Below are 23,723 nucleotides of genomic sequence, written 5' to 3'. Positions count from 1 at the left end.
AAACTGTTTGGCCATTGGGTATTTTAAGGTCAGTCACAGGGTTTTTTTGTCTACCTTATACTGTAAGAATATCTTGAAATCTTGGATTTTAGTCATTGTGGAATGGGAAAGATTTTTGGAGAACTATGTCAAAATATATCACAGGCAAGGAAAGTAATTTTGTGCTTTATTCTCTAGTGATTCAAGAGTAAATAATTGGGATTCCCCTTCACACTGCATCACACTTCATGTGTAAGCGTGGGTTCTAGGACAAGTGACACTGGTATAAATCAAAAATGTATTTGCTGACAAAGTCTCTGTAGAAATTCATTGGCTTTTAGAGAGGTGCAAGAGGGTTTGTGATGGCCCTTCTCTTCATGATCCAAAGATCATGTCTCCATTCACATACACAAAGGAGGCTGCAGATTTGGTGCTCAGTTTAGCCGTGTGATATATTGCCAAGAGATTTGGACCAGACACTTCTCATAGAAGGGTTATAAAGTAATTTATTTTATTCCTTTAAGAAGTCCATTCCTCACATTAAAGCAAAAGATGTTCTTGTTATGGAGGTCAGCATGAAAAGCAGCATTTTTGGTCACTTTTTCTTATATCAAATTCTATGAGGGGCCGTGAGCAGAAAATTTATGTACATACACAGATCAAGCTCTCAAAGGTGCCCTTCAACCTTCTGCCAGAAAGAGGAAATGAGTTGTTATTTACATGCTATTGTTCGGTAGAGGAACAAGCTTTGATCAACAGGCAGAACCTCTGAGGATCTGTGTTTGCAAGAGATTACTTAGGAACCACATGAAATCAGTTCATTTGCTGTATGCCATATGCCCTTATGCTTTCATAAATTTTTTTCTCATAGCTAGCACTTTCCTCTTCTGGGGAATGTACTTTGAGCTCTCTGGCTGAATGAAGAAAGCAGTAAGAGTGGCACAGTATGAATGCAGGTCTCTGCCTGACATTTGCCAGCATAATGCAGCTGAGAAGTGGGCCACAAGTGACACAGCTCCACATCAGCCTGGCAGCTCTGCCCAGGGGTGAGGGGAATGAACCTTTTTGAGGAGCACAGCCCTAGATAATGCTTTTCTTTCCTGTCAGGGTTTGATGTGAATGCATAACACATATTGTCTTTCACCTATTATTTCTCTGAGGCTGAGTGCTACTGCTAACAGTAAAATTTCACAGGCTTACTTTAGCAGAATATTAATGAAAACTTTCTGAATCTTTGCACATATACATGCAAGAGAGAAGCTGCCTTTGGTGCTCAGAGAAATTTCAAACATTTACTTACTGTGGAGCTTTATGCATATACGTGCATGTGAAAGGTCAGAGATGGTCGTTCTATCATTTGGGATGAACACAGCTGAATTGAAATGTCACAGCAGTCATACCTCGCAATTTAAAAGCTTTGGAGTGTTGCAAGCCTCCTGCCAAGCAAGTAAAAATCAACTCTCTGACTGTACAAATTTACATGATTACAGATAATATATTTTACATCATGCTCGTGGAGTTTCTGAGCACCAGTAGGGACAGGCAGCTTTTGGAGCTGATTGGAGTTGAGAAGCTTGCTGTGCAGCCCTGGAGCAGAGAAGCAGGCTGCTCATAGCAGACCATGGAAGGCATCAGTCAACCTGATATGTGGCTGATGGATGTTAGCCTTTTTAGACCTCTCAAACATTACAAAGGAATTTTGCAGAGGAAGTGAGGGGATGTTACAGTGTGATAAAAGAACATGAAGAAAATTAATTTTAAATAATTGAAGAAATGGTAGTGTCTCTGTAGGAAGGGCTATACTAAAAAGAGATCATAAGGCCTTTGTCAAATGTTTATATCTGATTGTTTCAGCATTTTCTTTGCTGAGAATGAATGGAACTTTCTGACTCAGGGGAAGAGGAACTGCTGGAACATATATAGGTGATCCTTCCCTCAGAGAGCACCTTACTGAAAAATGTGATGCCTAGTTCAGAGGAGATGAGGAAGATGGAGGTGGACACCTTATCCATGGAAATGGAAAGTGCCTGTTAGTGAATATCAGTTAGAATATATGAAGGCTCCACAAAAATAATTTTAAATTTTAATTTTGTTTAAGGAAAATTAAATCAAAAGGGTAAGAACAAACAACTTGGATTCTATCTTTTCAGCTGAGATTCATTCTGAAAAGAAAAAAAACTGAGGTTAATTTATTTAGTATATGGAGTGAATACAAATTATAATGAAACTCATATCCACGTGGATTTGCAAAGTGTACTCCTGAATACTTCTACAGTCATTAGGAATTTTTCTCAAAAATTCTCCAGAAATGATAATAGCCATAAGGGTCTGTGTAAGTTCTGTAGATTTTTTTTTTAACCTACAGAATTTAATATTGTGGTATAGTATTGACTAATTAATATTACTTAATATTAAGTTGAATGAAGCTACAGGTTTATGAAGCAGAAAAACTTATTCTGTATAATTTAATATAGTTAAGATAATTTATTATTGTATAATGAAATTCTACAATTTAAAATCAACAAATAATTTATTAAGGTTTGTATAATTTGCTTCTCTAGCGAAAGTAGATATTATTGTGTTGGAGGTTTGCACAAATGGAATGAGACTGCAGGGAGATGTTTCCATGAGCTTTATTACAGCATCAGTCTCATTACAAGGTTGTGACAATTGAAGGATGGCAACAGCTCACATCTTGCCAGCAGCAGCCAAAGACCTCTTTGCTACAGGGCATTTTAAAAGTTTTCCAGCCAATAGCATATTGCTAAAGCTTAGAGACAATTGTTTTAGCCAATCACTAAAAGCACACATACCCTTGCTTGCATACTTTCTATTAACAATACACAATACCCCAGCCAAAATCCCAGCAACCTGAATGCTGCATTTATCATTAGCACTCATCAAAGCTTCATGAAAGATGGGAAGGATTTTGAAGTTCCTATACACAATACAATTATTAAGCTTAAAACTTTCTACTATCTTGCTAAACATATTCTTCTGCAGTCTTAAGGTCTATTCTAGCCAAGCCTAAAGCTCAAATTATTGTTTCATGTCCTTGCTTGCTGTATCATTGTATCCTCTGTACTTTTTTCTGAGGCCTGCTTTCACAGCTTTCTGAAGGTCTTATTACCTTTACTATTTCCCACAATTATTTAAGAAAAAACAACTACTATTAAAAAAAATAAAAAAAAGATGCTGTTTTCAACCTGCCCACTCTTAACATTCATTCTGCTTATTAAATACAAAATTAGTTTGTATTTTGTACATCAACCCCTAAGTGGGTGCTTCGTGGCATCAGTGCATCTGAGCATATGTTGTTTAGTGACCCTTAGCTGTCCTGATTTCCGGCATAACTGTATTTTATATTTGTATTCAAAAACAGTATGTGGTTGACAACAGATACAAAATATCCATAAAAACTCAGAAGAAGGGATGGTTAGACTCTTAGGGGTCTAATAAGCCTTTCCTCAACCATTCCTTTGTCTTATTTTCTTGTGCAACTATTTAGGACAATACCTAGTTCTTCTTCTTGCACAGTGAAGCTCTGACTTTAGCTGTTGACACTGCAGTGATAGTTTTGTTTTTTCTAGCAAATAGATTAGACATTGGAAGTAGACAGACTTATTTCCTGTGCCTGCCTTCAGAGGCATAAGACATAACCTCCCAGCACCTAGATAAAAGGTCCTGTGAGAAAAAAGAGATCAAGAAATTTGCCCACTCTGAGCAACTATCTCAGGCAAAGAAAGGAAATTTCAGTGCTCTCAGCTGTTGCCAAAATCCCAGCAACCTGGATGCTGCGTTTATCATTAGCACTCATCAAAGCTTCAGGAAAGACGGGAAGGATTTTGAAGTTCCTAATTTCATGAGGGAATGAAGGTAATAAATTCATAGATCACTTGAGTGACTGAATAAAGACAACTGGCTGGGGAAATTTTGGGATAAAAAATGAGAAGAGTTTCATATGCTGTTTGTCCTTTAATAACAGTCAGGAAAAGCAGAAAAATGCCTTCCTGGTGGGGTCCACTTAGAGACCAGAGATATCCTGGGGGAAAGATATGGAAAATCTAAGAAAAGCTCCTCTTGCTGAAGAACCAGCTGCAGTACTAACATTACTGTGGCAGTGGATAACAGCAGAAGGGGAAAAACAAGAAGAAAAGTTTCTGTGGAGTAGGGCACTAAATTCAGTCTGGTTTACAGACAGGGAGCAATGAGATATGGTCCATGTCTGCCAAGTAATCTGCTCTTGGTGTGTTTGGTACTGATGACAGGACAAGTGTCCAGGTTACAGCTAGTGGCTGTACGGATGAGAGAATGGAGGTAAAGCAAAGCATGTCAGCATTTAAGCAATTATTGTTACATATGTGCACCACTTTCCCCCACCAAAAAAGCCAGTCACCCCTTCTTACTTGCCCAGCAGACCTGAAACAAACATGGAGACAGAAAAATACGAACCATTATTCTTGCGCGCTTTTGTTTTGGAAACATAAAAGCAGAAAGGTAAATGATACTCTGGGGCAGCAGACCTCACCCTTACATCAAAATGGGAAGTTTAGATGCTCTGAGATTGAAAAAGGAGCTGTGTACATAAAACTGCAAGGCAGATATATTTATATGTTTAATTGTAAAGAACGGAAAGATAAGAAGATAATTACCCTCTAAATTTGGTAAGGAAAATGAAGAGATTTTTGCTGCTCTGACTGCTCTGAAAAGAGAAAGTATAATCTTAGATTTGGATGTAATTTTTACAAAGTCTTTGGATCCCAGGATTAATCAGGACAACTGGTTGTCCTATTAAGCTTGAGAAAGCAGGAAAACACAGGGCTGCTGACAGACAGTCAGGCACCTGCCGGTTAGGGTGGAGGAACTGAACGAGGGTGCTTTCTTCTCCACTTCGAGTGTACTGTGACAGATGGCATTTGGAATTGATTGGCGTATCTTAGAGGATTTGCGCTAATTTAAATTATCCTTCAGGTTTATCATATAAAAAATTGAAGTAAATGGTGTGACTGTGAATCAACTCACTGAGAAAGAAAGAAAGCTCACTTTCAAAAATTCTGAATATCTAACTGCAGAGTCTAAAGGGGTGAATTTGGGTGTCATCTAAAGATCTGTGCACTACAGCTTGGGAGAAGTTGTGTGGCATTGCCAATTTGCAGATTTACAAGGTGACAGTATCAAAAGTCCTTCAGATGACTGACAATGTTGTACACCACAATGACACAAAGATGCCAACTTCAGAAAGCTGAAAAATTTCCTTTACTAATTTTTTTTTTCCTTTTTAAAAAAGATTTTTAAAAAATCTTTATTGTTGGAACGTCTTACTTTTTATGCTATTCTACACAGACCAATTCGATTGGTGCAGCAAAGACAAACTTCTTCAATCACATTGGTCAGATCAGAGGGACATCAAGAGGAAGTCTCTCCTAGGGAAAAAAATGTAAACACATTTGCAGTTACCAAAACATGTCTCTTGTTCACAGAAAATTCCCTGGGAAAGGAACTTCAGAAAACAAAAACATGTCAGGCATGAACCAGAGCTACAGATGACTATCAAAACCAAATGGTCTATTTAAGTAAATCTATGTTTAGAAAAAAGAGGGTAGTATGTAGTATATAAAGATGTTTCTTCTTGATCAAAATTTGCCTGAAATGATTAATTTAAATAAACCACAGATGAGGGAGAGGACTGTGTAGCGTTCCCATCATCTATTTGTATTAAATCTTACTTTCTCTGGGATTAACCTTTTGTATAACATTCTGCACTTGCATTTTACTATAAGCCAGTCTGGTTCGTATTCAAACAGGTGCTGTAGACTTGCTCTTGCTGCTGGCTTATCAGAAAGGAAAGCCCACTCACCCAGGAGGTCACAAGATCGTTTTAGAAGTCCGGGAGAAGGAATCAGGATGAAGCCTTATTACAGCTGGTAATTAGAAGCAGTGACAGCAGCACAAAGCTGCTTCATCGGCTCCTACACTCAAGGCCTACACTTGGGAGAATAAAATGTAAGTGCTTGTCAGGGATATCAGCAAAGTTGCTCTGTTTCTGCAGAAGTCTCACAATGCAGACCCAGCACTGTCCCAGCAAGGGTCCTGGCACCATCCCAACCCTTCCCTGCTGTCAGCGCTGCAAGGCAGGTCACCGCCTCCTCTCCTCCCGCTCTCGCTGCCAGCACACAGGGACAATATTGCTCGGCCCAGCGCCAGTTGCCTGGTGTGATGGTGTTGGATCAGCTCCTCACCTGACATAAGCCAGGCAGGAGGAAAGTAGACAATGTTCTGAAAGGTGAGAAGAATCAAGAAGAAGGTGACAGCAACCTGGCGAAGTGTCCAACATTGGGAGAGGAGGGAGAGGCAGTTAAATCTAGGAGGGTCACCTTGAGGCAGAGCGCCCACTTCTCACAGCACAGTGAGATGTGGTTATTTGTGTTTTGTGAGGACTGTACTTAGCCCAGAGAAAGGAAGATAGAGATTGATTTTTAAAATATGCAAATTTTTTGTAATTAAACATTTTATAAAGTACATATTCCTCCTTTAAATTAGATTTCATGTTCACAGGAAAGCAAAGTTGATGATTTTATCAGCATTCTGCTATAATATCTCTGGTGCAAACATTCTCCTAAAGCCATGGAGATGATCCTGAACTGAACTTTCTACTCAACACTTTCATCTTCTAGGATCTTCTTGACAGACAGACTGCCAGTTGTCAGAGTGTCTGTCAACTGTGAAAGCTAGCAGCATATGCTGAGACAAGCTGGTAAGGGCAGGGTAAGAGAGATGACTTCTCTGTTTATAAAACAGGAGCTCGGTAAAGTGACTACAGCAACTCTCAGGAGGAGCAGATGCAGTTGAAGGTATGAAAACAAAGCAGTCTGAAGTACTGCAGGGAAATTCATTTAATGCACAAAGCAAATCGTCTTAATTCATCTTTAGAACTAAATAGTGCTCTGTTTTCTGTCTGGTGATTCACTGTTATTATGCACATTATTGTTTACGACTAATGATTACTTAGCCTATCACACTGTCAGGTTTCTGCAGTGCAGATCGTATTATCAATGCTTAATGGGTGTTACTGCTCAGAAGAGAGATTTACACTTTCAGTGTTTGCAGCCTGGTATGTCAGAAAGAAAAACAAAGCAGCCTCGATATTACTGAAGAGACCTGTACACCTAACAAACCACTTAATGTTCTTCAGACAGAAAATTTCAAGATTGGAAACACTTGTCAGAACACTCGAAGACTTTTTCTATGGTAATTCCTGTGCGCCCGTTTTCCACCCATGAATCTCTTCAACAGATGGTTTTATCTAAATTGTCTTTTTAAACCTAGGGAAGATCAAAAGAATTAGGACTCATGGCCTGCTCTCTCCACTGATTTCCTTTGGCAAGCAGGTTATCATCTCCATTTTTTGCAATATTTGGAATATCTTGTGTTCCAGGATTAATTTAGGCAACATCCAGACTGACCTATGGCCTTGAGCCATTCAGGACACCTAGTCCTAATACTCCTTCCTTGTACTCATCAGTTTTATTTGCCTTTGGATTAAAGCATTTAGACCTGCCTCTGAAAAGTGGAAAAATGTAGAAGTGATCCCAGCAATGATATAGAATGACAGAATGATTTGGGTTGGAAGGGACCTGAAGGACCATGTAGTTCAATCTCCCGTGCCTTGGGCAGGAGCACCTTCCACTACACCATCCATGCTAAAAGCCCCATATAAACTGGCCTTGAACTCTTCTGGGGATGAGGCATCCATAGCTTCTCTGGGTAAGCTGTTCCACTGCCTTGACACCCTCACAGTAAAGAATTACTTCCTTATATCTATTTTAAATCTACTCCCTTTCATTTTAAACTCATTCTCCCTTGACTTATCTCTACCTACCCTTGTAAAAAGTACCCCCCCAGCTCTCTTGTAGCCCTTTTAGATATTGCAAGGTTGCTATAAGGTCTCCTTGGAGTCTTTTGCTCTCCAAGACGAACAACTCAAACTGTCGTAGCTTGTCTTGAGAGGAGAGGTGCTCCAGCTTTGTATACAAAGACAAAGGTTATGTGGAGTCAATCTCCAGATGTGATAACACCTGCAGGCCATGCAGTGCCGCGGTGTCGTGGCTATTCCTGCCCTGGCTAACCCTGACACCGCTGCAGGGAAGGTACTCTCTAGTGACCGGGTCACCATAGAGATCCTGTGGGTCCTGGCTGGCCCTTGGCTGGAGGCAGTGATGGCGCGAGAGAGAAAGAGGGGACACTGTCGAGGGTCAACCAAACTGGGTTTATTTGCCCAGGGTGTCTGCCTTGACAGAGTTCCGAGTCACCCTTTGTGCAGTAACTTTTATCCCGGGGGTGGTACAGAGGGATGGGTTCTGTGTGGGTCCAATCAGAGGTAACTCAGGCGTGGCTCAAGACACAATAGACAAACAGGGGAACAAACCAAGGTGGGGTAGGAGGGGAAATCTGGAATCCTGTCCTATCACTCAAGGCTCTCCCTAGAACCTTCCAGACGTAGGGAGGGGCCTCGAGGTGACAGGCAGGGCCCCTGGGTTACATAACAAAGGATTGACAGAAAACAGTAACTGGGGTAAACCAAGCGGGGAATAACCAAAGGGGTACATGGAACAAACCATTATAAATGACTTCAAGTAATAAAACCATACATAACCAAAACACACCACCACAATGCAGGGCATTGCTGCTGCAAAGGACATTAATATCTTGACCTAATAAGTAAATACATGCCAAGTGTCTCCACTTGTGCATTCAGGTTAGAACACAAAATTTTATCATGCAGCACTAGAAATTTGGTCCCAAACTTGTCTATCAGGCAGCTTGAACATCTTCATGACAAAGCTGTCACAGAGACTTTGAAACAGTGAAATGAAGCAATGCCTGCTTTGGTTATTGAAATTCCCACAAGAAATGGAAAATCCTACTTCCTTTCCTGGAGCAGAAGCTCAGCAATCATTGTAACTCCTTATTAGCTAGAAGCATAGAGCCAGCAAAAGGTTATGGATCTAACAACATCAAAAGAGAGTTTACAGCTATATACTTGAAGAGGCTTATCAAGGCATGCTTAACAGAAAGTTTTCAAATCCACTGCATTTTGGAATTTATCGTTAGACAGCAGTGTCAAATTTTAATGAGTGAAATTAGTTAATGCATGTACAGTGCTTTGAAGATATGAAATGTTATTTAAATTAAAGGAAGTCAAATCAAGGTAAGCAATGCAGGCTGAAAAATGGAGAAAGAAATATCTTTATGTAATGATATATGTCCAATGAAATTCTATGTACTCCTTGATCAGTGGAGAGTTCTTTATCACCTTTTGGTGGGAATAGTCTCATATTGCTGTTGTTAACCTTGGACTGAAAACCAAAGCATGAGCTTTTTTTGTAGATTGCATAATTTCTGTTCCATTTTATCAAAAGAAAAAAGCTTCTTCTGCTTTTGTTTTGTAATTCATGTTTTACTAAGGGAACATTGGCGAAATGATTTTATGACATTATGAAAAAGTCAGCTAGGATTTGAGGAGAATATTATCTTAGTTATAACACTGATTTTTGCAGCTTTTTTTTTTTTTTTTTTAATTAGTCTCTTTAAGGAAACACATATTTGGGGATTAAATGATGCTTGGAGTAAAAAAATTGTATTTGCAATTAAAGTCAACTGATAAATCTTAAGACCAAAGTGGAAGAAAAGAGGTTTTTAAATAAAAATGTAGAAAAATATTTTCAAGTTTGGTTGAATTTTCATTTTTTATGAAGTTTGACAACACTGGTGAAAATTCTGGAAAATGTATTTTAATTTTATTCAATTAATTTTGCTTTTATAAAAGCAGATATATCTTACTGATATAAAACTGATTGGTCATAAATCTTCTTTTTCAGTACTTGTGATGGAAACTCTTAGTCATTATGGTGCAGGACCTGGCACAGACCTGTTGAAAATTCTGCTTCACATGAGAAGCTGAATTACCAAACTACCAGAACTCACTTCCAGTCAACATTTCTGATTTTAAGGTACTCAATCTTTGACTTAAAATCACAAATAAATACAAATTCATGCCAGATGTCAAGGTATCTATTCCTTGGTGCTGCAGATAAGGTGCTTTATCTATTGGTCTTGCTAAAAGGAGCAATGCATAAATGGGCTCAAAGATAGTGGGATATTTGTGTTCTGCCTTGTAGAAAAAGCAGATATATATATATATTTAACTGGGTAACTTGGCCTTTTATATATATATATATATATATATATATATATATATATATATATATATTTGACCTGTCAAACACTTTCTTTTAGAGAAAAGCACTAGTTCACTAAAGAATATGGAAGCCTTCTGGCAGTCAGTTGTTTATTCTTCATTTATCTTCCTTGAACCCTTCAGTGTTTCTAGATTTTGAAGCCAAAGGAGATTATAGTTACTTAGTGCTGTTATTATTATCTAAGGGAAAGAGAGTGCATTGTGCACAAACCATAACTACTAATGTAGATTCATTGTAAGTCTAAATCTTTCAGCAGCATGCTTCTATTGTGCTGGTGGAAGTGTCTATATCTAAATTAAAGCTCGAAACATCTCCCTTGTATTCGTTTAGGTAAGACTAGAACCAGTAGACATTACTTTTAACAGTCCCAGCAACTACTTGTGGTGGTATGATCCTGGCTCGGTGCCAAATGCCCACCAAAGCAACCCCTCAGCTGGACAGGGGAAACAAAATATAATGAAAGGCTCTTTGGTTGAGATTAGGTCAGGGAGAGAAGGAAGGATTCTTTCACTGTTCCAGTGTGGAATCTCTCCAAAAACTTTTCCAACATTAGTTCTTCCCATGTGTTGCAGTTCATCATCTGCTCTGTGTGGGTCCCTTCATGGGATGTAGTCCTTCAGAACAGGCTGCTCTATTCCAATTCTTTCTTAACGCCTCAGCTTGGCTCCCTCCAGGGCAAAGCAGCTGGTGCTCCGCCCACCCCCACAACGCTTCAGTGTGGAGCAGCCATGGGATCACAAGTCCTGCAAGCACACCTGCTCCAGCATGGTCTCCTCACTCCATGGACCTCATCTGCAAGGAACTTGCTTTAGTGTGGACTTCCCATGGCATCACAGCCTCCTTTGGGCTTCCACCAGTTGCAGTGTAGCATTCTCCATAGGCCACAGATGAATCTCTGTTCCACACTGGGTTTCCAGAGGCTACAGGGGCACAGCTGCCTTACTATGGTCTTCACCACAGGCTCCAGGTGAATGTCTGCTACAGCACCTGCAGCACCTCCTTCCCTGCCTTCACTGACCCTGATGTCTGCAGAGTTTTGTCTCTCACATATTCCCACTCCTCTCTCTGGCTGCAGCTGCTGCTTGTTTTTGGCCCTTCTCAGTTATTCCAGAGGTTCAACTACCATTACTGATGGGCTCAGCCTTGGCAAGTGGCATGTTTGTCTTGGAGCCAGCTGATATTGGCTCCATCAGGCATGGGGCGACCTTCTCACAGAAGCAACCCTTTAAGCCCCTCACTATCAAAACCTAGCCACACACACCCAATATACTGCTCTGTAATGTAGAAAAAAAATACAAACACAAACAAATTATGCAGGGACTACATGGGCCATAATTGTGCTGGAGAATTTATTGAGACAGTAGAAAATAAAGAAAAAAAAAAAAAAAAAAAAGCTATGCTCAAAGAGAATAACAGGTGCTGCTGTGCTATGGCTTATATTCTCTGATTTACAGAATTGCAGATCCTGCAGGGCTATTTGGAGTCCTGCTCAGGGTATCTGTAGGGAACAGAAGAAGTTTGGCAATGGATAATGCTCATTTACTGATGTCATTCAGAGTTTAATGCCTAATCAATGTTGAAGGGCTATGACTATTTTCTCTTTGACTTCACCCTTTAGATCATATGCTCATAACAGAGCAGAAATCAGTCCTTTCTTTTTACAGCATTAGTCCTGGAAAGACCATGGTTGCCACTTTTTTTGATTGTAGCCTAACAGGCAAACAGATCCAGCAGGCTGCCCATATGTTGTCTTTAAAATCCCCTTTTCCTATAGCTTTACACACTGTCAGGCTAGAAGGGAAGAGATTAGAGGTACTTTCTAGACGTTTGGTTGAAACTATTCCACTCAATAGTAACATGGGGACACAGAAAAGCAGTCACAATGAGCCTATGGATTTACAGCCAACACAGCCACCTCCCACCTGGAGGGAGGGGAGAGAAGCCCTGGAAGCTCTTGTCATTAGGATTTATAATGTACTTTACATTGAAATACATATTAAATACAATGCATAAATATATCTTCAGTCATGCTCAAGGGGTCCAGACTAGAGCTTGTTACATGATTTCAAAGATATTGGAGAAGTTGTCAAGGGAAGCCAGTGCAATATCTTGTTGCAGTAGATCTGCTTACACTGTGCACAAGAGCCACAGACATTACTTCTTTCTAATGTGAGCACCAAAACCATTCTTTTCAATATAGCAATATTGATCCTACCTTTGGGAATGGCTAGGCAAGCTGCATTAAGGGAGCTCTACAGCTTGGAAAAACTGATATCTTGTCTCTTAGGCTCATGCTGTTAAATGAGATGAAGTAAAGCCTATTGTGGGATGCTAAAGAAGAGCTTACCAGCAAAAAGTTGACAGAAGCAGCACTATTTCCTGTCTGATTTTCATGTAAAAATTCAGAAAAACTGAAATATAACAGAATGAGACAGGTGTGGGTGTAACATACACAGCAACATTTGAAAAGCACTAAACTACACTGAATACTGAAAAATATCAAGCTTCTTTTTTCGCAAGAGACAGTGGCTGCTCCTTTCTGAACTGCTTCATTTGTTGCATATGTTGTCCACCTTGTGCATTGCATGGTATGTGAATTTGGTGGAGGATGAAGAAAACCTAGGGTATTGCTAAATCCTTTGTCTGGCTCCATTCTTATGAAGGTGGAAAGTGGGTTTAGTTATTGAATCAGTTGCATCTCCTGGATGAACCCTCCCCTCCCCTTACCCCCCCAAAAAAACCCCAATAACAATACATTCAGTTGTTATATGCAAGGGAAAATCCACTACTGCATATATCATCCGGGTTAGCAAGGAGCAAAGCAGCAGAACTGGAGCTCAGCTAAGAGTCATCTTCCAGTATGAGGATGGCTCTAGTATTTTGCACCAGCAGCTTCACCACTGAAATGCAGAAGAGTGAAATCCCCATGTGTAATGACATTAAGGAGACTTTTTGGAGAGATGATGAGCAGGAAAGCTCTGAATGAGATGACAGGATAAATGTTAATCACCCAACTCCACAAATAACCTGGTCCTCATGAAGCAAACCTGTTTAGCTCAGAACAAAAGTAGATGAGTAGGATATATAACTCGCAAGTTACTTATGATTCTTTTTACAACTAGCTGTTCACTCAGCCCCTTCCCAGCTGGAACATTATGATTAAATATTACACTATAAATTTGACTGGGAAAACAAAAACAAAAACAAACAACAACAACAACAACAACAACAAAAATATTAATATAATATACTACAGCCTAGTAAATCTTCAAAACCTGAGTGAGATAAAAATTTGCTTTTGTAAGAAAGCACCCAAACTGTCTGAAAACCACAGAGAAAGATAAAATAGCCCTCAATCCATTACACCCTCAGATATTGGGCTATAGTATAGGAATAGAAAACTATTCTCTTTTTACTCCTAGGAAACCAGCTAGAAATGTATTCAGTCCAGAGTAGCTAGCTTTAATCCTGGATTTTTTTGACCCTGAGATAAACACAGTTGGTTAGAGCATACCACGGTCATGGATTCCATCTCTGGATGGACCATTCACTTGAGAGCTGGATTTGGTGATCCTTGTGTGTCCCTTCTACAGAATATTCTGTGATTCTAATGGATTTTATTAAAAGTAGTGAAAAAAAATTTCTGATCACCCTCAAGGACAGTTGGGGTGGAGTACTGCTGCCAGTATCTGCTGCATCAGGCTCGGTCATGCCAACTGGTGTTCTATAAATTTAATTTGGATCCTTAGTTTATGGCAAAGAACTGGTTCTAATTTATTCTGGTTCCCTAATGCTTCCCTAGATCAATCTATCAGAAAAGTATACAGAATGGAACTGCTCTGAAATTCAGAAGTTTTCTTTTCAAAAAAAGAGGTTTTGTGGTAGTAATGCTGTTAAGTATCTGCATAAAGATTTGAATAAACCATTCATGTAATTAACAGCATATTCAAATGCACATTTTAGCTTCTACAGAATGAAAGAATGGAGGCAAAATGGGTATATACTAATATTAATTAATTAGCCAAGCAATATTAATTAGGCAAGTACATAATTAGGTTTGGGACAATGAGGTTTCTTTTGCTCTATTTTTTCGTATTTGCTTTCTTCAAACCCCAGTCTGTGTTAAGAACAAGATCTCAGCTTACTTGATTCATGTGTTTCAGGGAGCCTGATAGGAAATTGTCAGATTTTCCAGTGTGACAGAAAAGCATATTCTCTAAGATACTTATCTAAATACCATAATACAGTTTCCTTAACCTGTTGGGTTTTTTTTAGGAAAAAAGTCCTCTACTTCCCTAGAGAACTGTAGAATATCTAAAAGAAAATGAGTGCCTGAATAATTAATTATACGTTTGATATAAAAGCATGAGGATGATTGCTTTCAATTTTGAATATAGTAATACAATGTAAGTTTTTGTAAATTATATTCAGAAGCTACAAAGAGTTTCCAAAGCATGAAGAGTAATAATCAAATAAAGATGGTGATTACTCCTTAATTGTTATACTATGCCCCCATTCCTATGAAATTAGTTTTATTAGATAACTACATAAAGATGTTCAGAAATGGCAAGAAGACAGGGATTCATATTGTTGAAATTAGTTTATATTATTAAGTTGATAACCTTTGTCTGTCTTGTTATTCTCTTTATCTTCGTACTTCATCAATTCCTTTTATCTTCTCTTTTGCATTCACCATCTTTTGTTAGTGTCTAAATCTAACTGTAGAGAATAATAGATGTTTACATCCAAAGCTGATAGTATTATTTCCGGTAATGATCTTTAAAAGATAAAAGGAAGACAATAAAGAATGCAACAATTAGTTCACTTAGCTCTTCAAAAAGATAGCATCTCTCTCTTGTTCTCACTTTGTTACCTATAATCCGTACCTATAGTAAGATTTTCATGCTGTTGTCATTCCTAGAGAGCTGGCAGAAACTATTTTCCTGGCATGCCTGTTTTCTCAGTTGGGTTTTAGTCTAAAATCAGTGCATTTCTACTCTTTGCAGAGCTTTACTTTGTCTGAATCTTTCTTCTGTCTAGGAGCCAGAAAGCCTATTACTATTTCATGACTCAGGGAACAAATGACTTTCAGTATTTTTCCTCAAAAGCCATTTTACTTTTAAAATTATCTCTTCTTTCTTGTACTTGGGAAAGTAAAAACTTCTCATCATGTCTTATGAGCATTTGAGGGAAGTCCTCTGAACTAGCCCAGAGTGCCTGATGCTGTAACCAGGAGCATCAAGGAAGGAGAGCTGGAAAGGAGTCACTTGCAATTAGAATCATAAAATCATAGAGTTCAAGAAGCATTTGGACAACACTCTCAGGCACGTGGTATGTGATTCTTGAGACTGTTATGTGCAGGATCAGGGGTGAGACTTCAATGATCCTTGTGAGTCCCTTCAACGCAGGATATTCTGTCAGGTGTGGTGCTGTGATCGTTTCTCTGGGAAGCCTGTTCCAGAGCCCAGATACCCTGTGGGTGAAAAACTGTTCCCTAATATATAACCAAAACCCTCCCTGATGCAATTTCAGGCCATTTCCTCACTGGTCCTGTCACTGGTCACCAGAGAGAAGAGATCAGAGCCTGCCCTTCCTGTGCTTTTCTAGGGGAAGTTGTAGACTGAAATGAAGTCTTCCCCTCAGTCTCTGCTTCTCCAGGCTGAACAGACAGAATGACCTCAGGCACTCCTTATGCAACTTCTCCTCAAGACCCTTCACCATCTCTGTTGTCCTTTGGATGTTGTCTCATAGTTTTATATCTTTGTTTTGTTGTAGAACCCAAAACTGCGCCCAGCACTGGAGGTGAGGCTGCCCCAGCCCAGAGCAGAGCAGGACAATCCCCTCCCTTGCCCAGCTGGTGCTGCTGTGCCTGATGCCCCCCAGGACAGGGCTGGCCCTCCTGGTTTCCAGGGCACTGCTGACTCATGTTCAACTTGATCAGGATCCCCAGGTCCCTTTCCACAGTGCTGCTCTCTGGCATCTCATTCCCCAGTCTGTTTGTACATCTGGGGCTGCCATCCAGGTGCAGAATCTGTCATTTGTCTTTATTAAACTTTGTATGGCTGGCAATTATTCAGCCTTCAAATTTGTCAAGGCCTATCTGCAGGGGCCTTCTGCAGACCCTCTCTGCCTTCAAGAAAGTCAACAGCTCCTCCCTAAATAAATGATAATTTAGTACCATAGTCCAGCTTACTTAGTATTCCTTCCAATCCTGTGTCCAGCCATTTAGGAAGATGTTGAAGAGAACTGGGCATTAAATGGAGCCCTGCAAAGCCCCACTAATGTGCATTCACCATCCCAATGTAACAGCATTTGCAACCCTTTGTGCCTGGCCCATGAGCCAGTTGCTCGCCCATCGTGTTAATCCAGCTGGTTGTTGTCCAGTATCGGAAGCTTTACTGAAATCCAAAAAGATTATATCAGCTGGCCTCCCTTGTATATGGTCACTTCTTTCATGGGTGCTCCTCCTGTATGGCTAGTACTTAGAGTGCGTGCTATGGGAGTTTGGTGAGCTGGTAGGAGAGGTCAAGGATTTTGGTCTTTTATCATTCAAAGAAGTGCTTTAGCTAACTATAAAGGTCATTCTTAATTATCTTAGTATATGGAAACCAATATAGGCTCTTATGATTTTTTCTTAAAATAGAAAGACTTAAAAAAAGTAAAAATGTGAATTAACGATCTCTAATATGAGAAAATAATTAATTTTGAAAATGAGTGGTTTCTCATTTTGCAGTTTGGCTGATGACAAACAAATGATGAAAACCAGGAGATGTTAAAGCGGTATAATTTAGAGGTAGAAGAGCTAAACCAGCTAGCATTTGTTATCAGTGGGTGCCCCCTTCTGTCTCACTGGGACACCCTGTTTTTCACCTTGTCTACATATGTATTTAACTTAATCCTCACTTTAGATCTATTGCAAAGAAGGTTAGTTTAACAGCAGTTTATGATGAGAGGTAGGGCAAACTCAGGCTCCTGGATAGAGTACCTTCTGATCATAGGTACAAAATAGCTGCAAACCACCTGGCTTCCTGGCTCTTGTCTCTCAGGAGTATACAGAATACCTGCTTGCCTTACAGGTGATCACTGCAAACAAATGCCTCTGCTGAGCTCCGAACCAGCTGTTTCATTTTTGTACATAACTACAAAAAGATACATTTGCAGAGGGAAGTGACTTGTTTGTCCAGAAGAGAATGGGACCCTTGTCAATACATGCTGGGACCATTCTTTCAGAGACAGCTTTGCAGCTGGAGAATTGCCCAACAGCAGTATGATGAAAAAGACTGATGCTGGCTCAGTCAATTAAACCAGCAGATAGCTCTTAATCTTAAACCAGCATGCATTCAAATAAGCTGAGCCTCTCCATGAGCTTCTCTCAGCATAGCTGGCTTCTATTTTGCAGGACTGCATGGCATTTATGTAGGAGGTTATCAGAGGCATGAAGGGGCATTTTCAGTTCCTGCACAGTTTTCCCTGGGGCTTCCTCTCTCCTCCTCCCCATGAGTCTGTGAGCTCCATTTTGGCTCAGCCTTAATTCCCTCCCTGAACTGTCTTGTAGGTGTGTTCCCATCTCAGGTCCTGCCTCACAGCTGGACCTCAGACCTATCCTATAGCTATCTTGCCTTCTGGATGGGATGGGCCCATTGGTTCATATGGCTCTATCTGCCTGACAAGTTTTGGACTTACATTGCTGCCTTCTCTTCAGTTCTGTTTCTGGCCTGGTCTCGTTGAGCTCCTGACATGAACACCCAGATGGACCATGGATCAGGTTCATTGCTTGCCATTTCAGGGGCTGCCAAAGTACCCTGTGACCAGACGTTGGTCCTACCTTCAGAGAAAGAACTACACACTTTGGGGTTTTTTGCACAGAAAAGGCTCTGCTTCATTGATCCAAGGTCTGAAGGAAAAAGTGAACTCTTTTATCAGCCTTTTTAAAGGATGACTCAGTTGTCTGCCCAGCAGGTAAGGATCTTTGTGGGTATGTGATGTGGGAAAACCCACAGAGCAGATTTGAACTTGCTGCTGACTGTCCAAGGTGGAGTCGACAATGCAGCTCAATGTACTGTGTTGATGAACTATCCCTGTATCAGCAGGTGGGCCATACTAGACTGTTATACCTGGGTGGAGGCTAAAAGAAGCAAAAGAACAGCCCCTCTCTGACTTCAAAATTTAGAGGGCTGAAATCCAAGCTTAGCTTTTCTGAGTTTAGATCGCATTTCTTGCACGTTAGCCCAAGGAGCCAAAGGATAGTTTCTCCACTCTCTTTGGCTGAAATGTTGGCAGTCTCACTGTCAAATGTATGCATAGTCACTTGATGGGAAAAGGTTATATTTGGAGGAAAGTATTTAATTAAATAATTGATTATATATAGCTATACAAAAATACTAAAACCCTAAGTTACAGGCAGCTCGTTGTTTGCAGGTATAGTAGCTAATTGCCAAGTTACTTAGTTATAATTATAAATGTAATCTGAAAGGAAAATTTTGTGAGCCTTTGAAATTTCTGTGGCTTGATTTGTACTTCACACATAAAGCAGACATATCCACCAAATTTACTGTAAAATATTTGTGTTATAAGGAAATATTTAATTTCTAATGAAGACTTTAAAAATTGCTCTATGGAAATAATGCATGATTATAACTGAAAGCCCTGTGAGATTTTAGTCTCTAAATACTTGAATATAGTATGATACATATACTAGGAGCATTAAGATAATTTCCTAGTACATCTTTTATATGTCCTTTTTAGGGGAATATATGCTGTTTGGCAAGTCAGAAGATGTGCTGGTGAGAGAATCAATGTGCATTTAGATTCAAACTGCTGTGTTCAGTGCCCTCTTTTGCTCTCTCTGTGTTAGGAAGCTGTGCTTATAGTGGCAGAAGGAAGACAGAAGAATGACCGTCATAAATCAGTTTGTAATTGTCATTAGTGCCTGAAACAGATTTGCTTTATTATTAGCACTGGACATTATACTCAGGAAAAAAAAAGGAATTTCTGTACAAATTCCACAAACTGTGTTCCTTGTAATTGTTCCAGTTTGCTGTAACACAATCCTAGAAAGGTTTTGCCTTGCAATAAATAGAAACCATGGCAGAACATCTGTCCTGTTAAACCAGTTGACTTTTGATGTCTGATGTTAAGGAATTTCACATCACCCACACAGCTCTCATTTTTCTCATAGAAAATTGTAAAACCTTCAATGTAGATTTTGTACACTTTAAACTCTGCCTGCCAAATATTTGCTACTGTGCAATAAGGGGTAAAAGATGCTTGAAACCAGGCAGAAAAAGCAACTGAGAACACGACCTGCTTAAGAAATTGAAATGTTTTGAGGAATCTAGCCTTTTCATTTTATCTACATTTTTTATTATTTTTCTTTCAGATTCTAGGGAAAATGTATACAAAGCCCAAGAGGGGATATTTTTGTTTGATAAGGAGAAAATTGACTGGGGAACTCACCTTTCAAGACATGAAAAAGACATTAGAAACGTTAATGAAAAATGTTTATGACTTTATCATAAGAGGTCAGAAACTGTGCCAAAAATCATCTCTACAGTTTGAGGTAAGATGAGATGTTGTGGCTTGATTTTATAATCTTGTTCTGCATTTTTTTCTTTTTAATGGATTACTAAATTGAGATTGGAATGGATAAGAGAGGTGCACTAAGCAACAAAAGTGATTTCTAATAGTTAAAATGTAGGAGACTGCAACTGGTTATATTTTAGCAATCATTCTTAAACTTTCATTCACACATGAAACAGTCACATCTTCTCTAACTAACTGATTTACATTAAGAAACAAGATGACTTGTAATATTTAAAGTTCAAATGAGATAAAGTGAAACTAGCACTAATACCCATTAATCTTAATATTATCACAAACTGACTGAGTTTAGAAGTGAAAAATCACTTAGCTTATCATATTCATGTAGCAATTAATAGGTTCAATAAATATAATTTTGTGTGTAAAATTTGGAAGAGACCTTAAAGATCATCTAGTCACTAAAAGAAGATATAAAATCCTTACAATAGTATTTTCTGGTTTTTTAAATATCATATAAAATCAATATAATACTCTGAAGAAAAACCAGAAGAGTTAAAAAAATTACGTGATCTTTAATATATATGGAGATCAGACTCTGATACTGTTATTCAGTGGGACATGATTCATATTTCAAAGCACTTATTTTGGAACGTGAAAGATACCAAATCTAAATTATTAAACAAGCTTTGGGGTGAATGCTAAAGTAACATTTATATTTATTTACCAATATATGTATTTACTGGTCACAAATTTGAATAGATTGATATATGCCTGGTAGTCAGCACAGATGTTTTGAGTTACTAATAAGAAGTGTTGTTGGGTGTTATCATAATTCCCATTTCCTTAAAAAATTAAGTTCTCATGTCTTTTTCCAGTGACTGTTTACTGTAAAATACAATCTTACTCTCTGTTTAGAGAACACCGAGTAAAAACACAAGGTGAGGTGAGTATGTAGCTCCTTTATTTAGCTCTTTCTGTACCTATCAACTATTGGTTCATTTGTAACAATTAAGTAAGTCTTTTACCAGAAGTCAAGAGGATTTTCTCCCCATTCTGGATTTAAATCTGCAGATTATGAGACTCTTCTGGAAGCTTAGAGATATAGAATTGGACCCTTCTCAGCTGAGTTGGAATTTCAAAGTTGTTTCCCCTTTTTTTCATTGTCAAAGTGCCGTAAGTGTCAGGCTGTAAGGGAAAAGCCAAACCTTTATCTGTGTGGTTTTTGGAAAGATTGCTACTGTGATTTTGGAAGTGGCCTTAAGAGAGTTCACACATTTGATCACAAGGCAGCTATTGAACCTAAATTCTGTAAGGAAGACAATGAAGTGAAATAAATGTATGTATGAGCTTGTGTGTATACTTTATTGTCTCTTTTGGCAGTGGAGCTGTCCAGCTCTGATGCTTGAAGTCACTATGATGGATTTAGATATATCCATTTTAAGTGTTCATTTCCCCGATTTGGGGACATGTAGATAAGAAAGTGATCAATAAACTGCAGTGCAGGATTGTTATTTGGAGAGATTTCAGTGGGCTGGAGAAATGGGCCAACAGGACTCATGGGGTTAAGAAAGACAAATGCAATGTCCTGCACCTGGGGAGGTATAAATCCATGCAGAAGTCCAGGCTGGGGTCTGACTGCCCCAAAATCAGCTTAGGAGGAAAGATCTGGGGGCTAATGGTGGAAAACCAAGATGAATATCATTAGGCAGTGTGTCCTTTCACCAAAGGAAAACGGCTGCATACAATGCTGTGTGGGCAGGAGTGAAGTTAGCAGTTTGGTGATAGTGGTCATTCCCTTCTATTCAGCTGTTGTTAGCTTCATCTGCACTGCTATGTCCAGTTTTGGGTTCCTCAGTGGAGTACCACGTAGATGACTGGCATGTTTTGAATGCATGTGATGTACAAGAAGAGGCTGAGAGAATGACATATTCTGCTTAGGATGAGAAGTCAAAGAGGACATGTTGCTGCATTAATTGCAGAGAATGCTCAACAACAAAAGTTGCAACATATGAAATTTTGAACATAAGGAATATATATATATGGATACACACATACACACAGATATATATATATATATATATATATTTGAATATTAGGAAAAAATCCCAACAGGGTACTGAAACATTAAAAGAGGTTTTGTAAAGAGACTATGAACTTTTCATCTGTGGGGATATCAAAAAATTCACAAGGTCTTGGGAAGCCTGATCTGTGCTGAAAAGTGTGTTGAACCGGACAGATGATCTCCACCTCTCACCTTAAATTTCTCTGTGTCGCTATGACTCAGCAAACTCTCAAATTGTAGATTTATGTCTCCATAGTTCACATGTTAAATTATACCTCATTTATCTGACTCATGATGTAAGAAATTAGATGCCTTGGCTCTTTTGAAAAATTTCTGCAGCTCTTCGAATGTTTAGGCTTCTAAGTACTTTAAGGCATATTTCACACCCTTTTTTTCTTATGAAACTAATGTGTGATATTTCTGTTATGCTTTCTTTCTCAAAACAGTTTCCAGTAGGAAGCCTAATCCTCTCCGTGTAAATGCAGAGTAGGGGAAACCAAGACGGACCTGTCTGTGAGAATACAGAAAGCAAAACACTGTTTTTTTCACAGTTACACACCCATATGAAAACTGGAAATACATCTGTATGCTTTTGGATACATATCTTTGAGATATTTAATAAATTCTTAGATAAAGAAAGCCTAATACTTCTGATTTGACTGGACGGGATCCAGTGTTACACATGATTTAGGCAAAGATCACATTTCCTAAACCAGCACACTTGTTTTTAGCTGTTCTATCATATGGAAAATCCTGGTTGTGATATGGAGATTAAGTTCCTGAAGTACGGTTTTAATTTTGATGGCATTTCCTCCCAAACCACTCTTCATAAAACCTGTTTCCTAAATGAAATTAGGCTCCGTAGAGAGTGTTTTTAAAAAAAAAGGTTGAGAGGGTTTAAAAATTATCCTTCTTTCATATATAAATTTACTTGTTTTCCCTAGTGTGGTACAGGAGATCTAGAAGATAAGAATCTGTTACCTCAACAAAACCTCAGTCTCGGCAAGTTTCAAAGAGATGACTGTCTGAATTTAAGGGCTATGAATATGCAATTACTGTCATGTCCCTGGAATATTTCCCAGCCCCTTGACAGAAAAGAGATGTGCAATGCAAGTGACAAACTGTAACAGTATAGAGTACAGATGTGTATATCTTAGCTGGTTGCCCTAGGGTCCTCTTTACAATCAATGCAGAGAAACACACACTTTTAGGTCACTGCTCTTATTTCAGATCCAGCATTTAAAGTGGGAGTGGTTATGTGTGTCATTATCATTGAAAGTTATGAGACATAAATAATACTGAAGATGAAAACTCTCATTTTGAAAAAAATCTTGTTTGATCATATTCCCCCAAAGCTACCCACGAGTAGAGAGATGTAAGGTCTACCCAGAAGAAAGCTTTCTTTTTGTACTCAGAATGTATTAATGGGAATAAAAAGGCTTTCATGACTTCTAATTTGCTCTGCAAATGCTACTCATTTTAGAACATAGAAAAAGACAAAATGTTTTTGTCAAGTCATTCTGATCTGACCCAAATACATCAAACTGGTGCCACTGAGAAATATTTTTCTGTTCTATGTTATCGATAATTAATGTACTTGTCTGGAGCAGTAGCTAGGTCCTGGTTCAGCGGCAAATGTACTTGTCTGTAATGGAGAGGGTGGGCCACGTGATGGAGCCACAAGAAGCAAGGTAGCCAGCCTGGCTCTTGTGGCCCCTGATTGTCCCATTAAAATGGGAACCTGCCTCACAGTATCTAAATCACAGATATAAAATATAGCAATGAATCTCAAGAGTGAGAAAAATTAGTCCTCCCATTGTCTCTTTTACTGTTCCAGCTCCAGCCTGCAGGAGCTCCCCCGGACTTTGCTGCTGTGGCTGGCC

This window comes from Sylvia atricapilla, chromosome 2 (assembly GCF_009819655.1).
Source record: "Sylvia atricapilla isolate bSylAtr1 chromosome 2, bSylAtr1.pri, whole genome shotgun sequence".
Classification (NCBI taxonomy): domain Eukaryota; kingdom Metazoa; phylum Chordata; class Aves; order Passeriformes; family Sylviidae; genus Sylvia; species Sylvia atricapilla.
The sequence above is the reverse complement of the archived record's forward strand: the minus strand, read 5'-3'. Positions refer to the sequence as shown.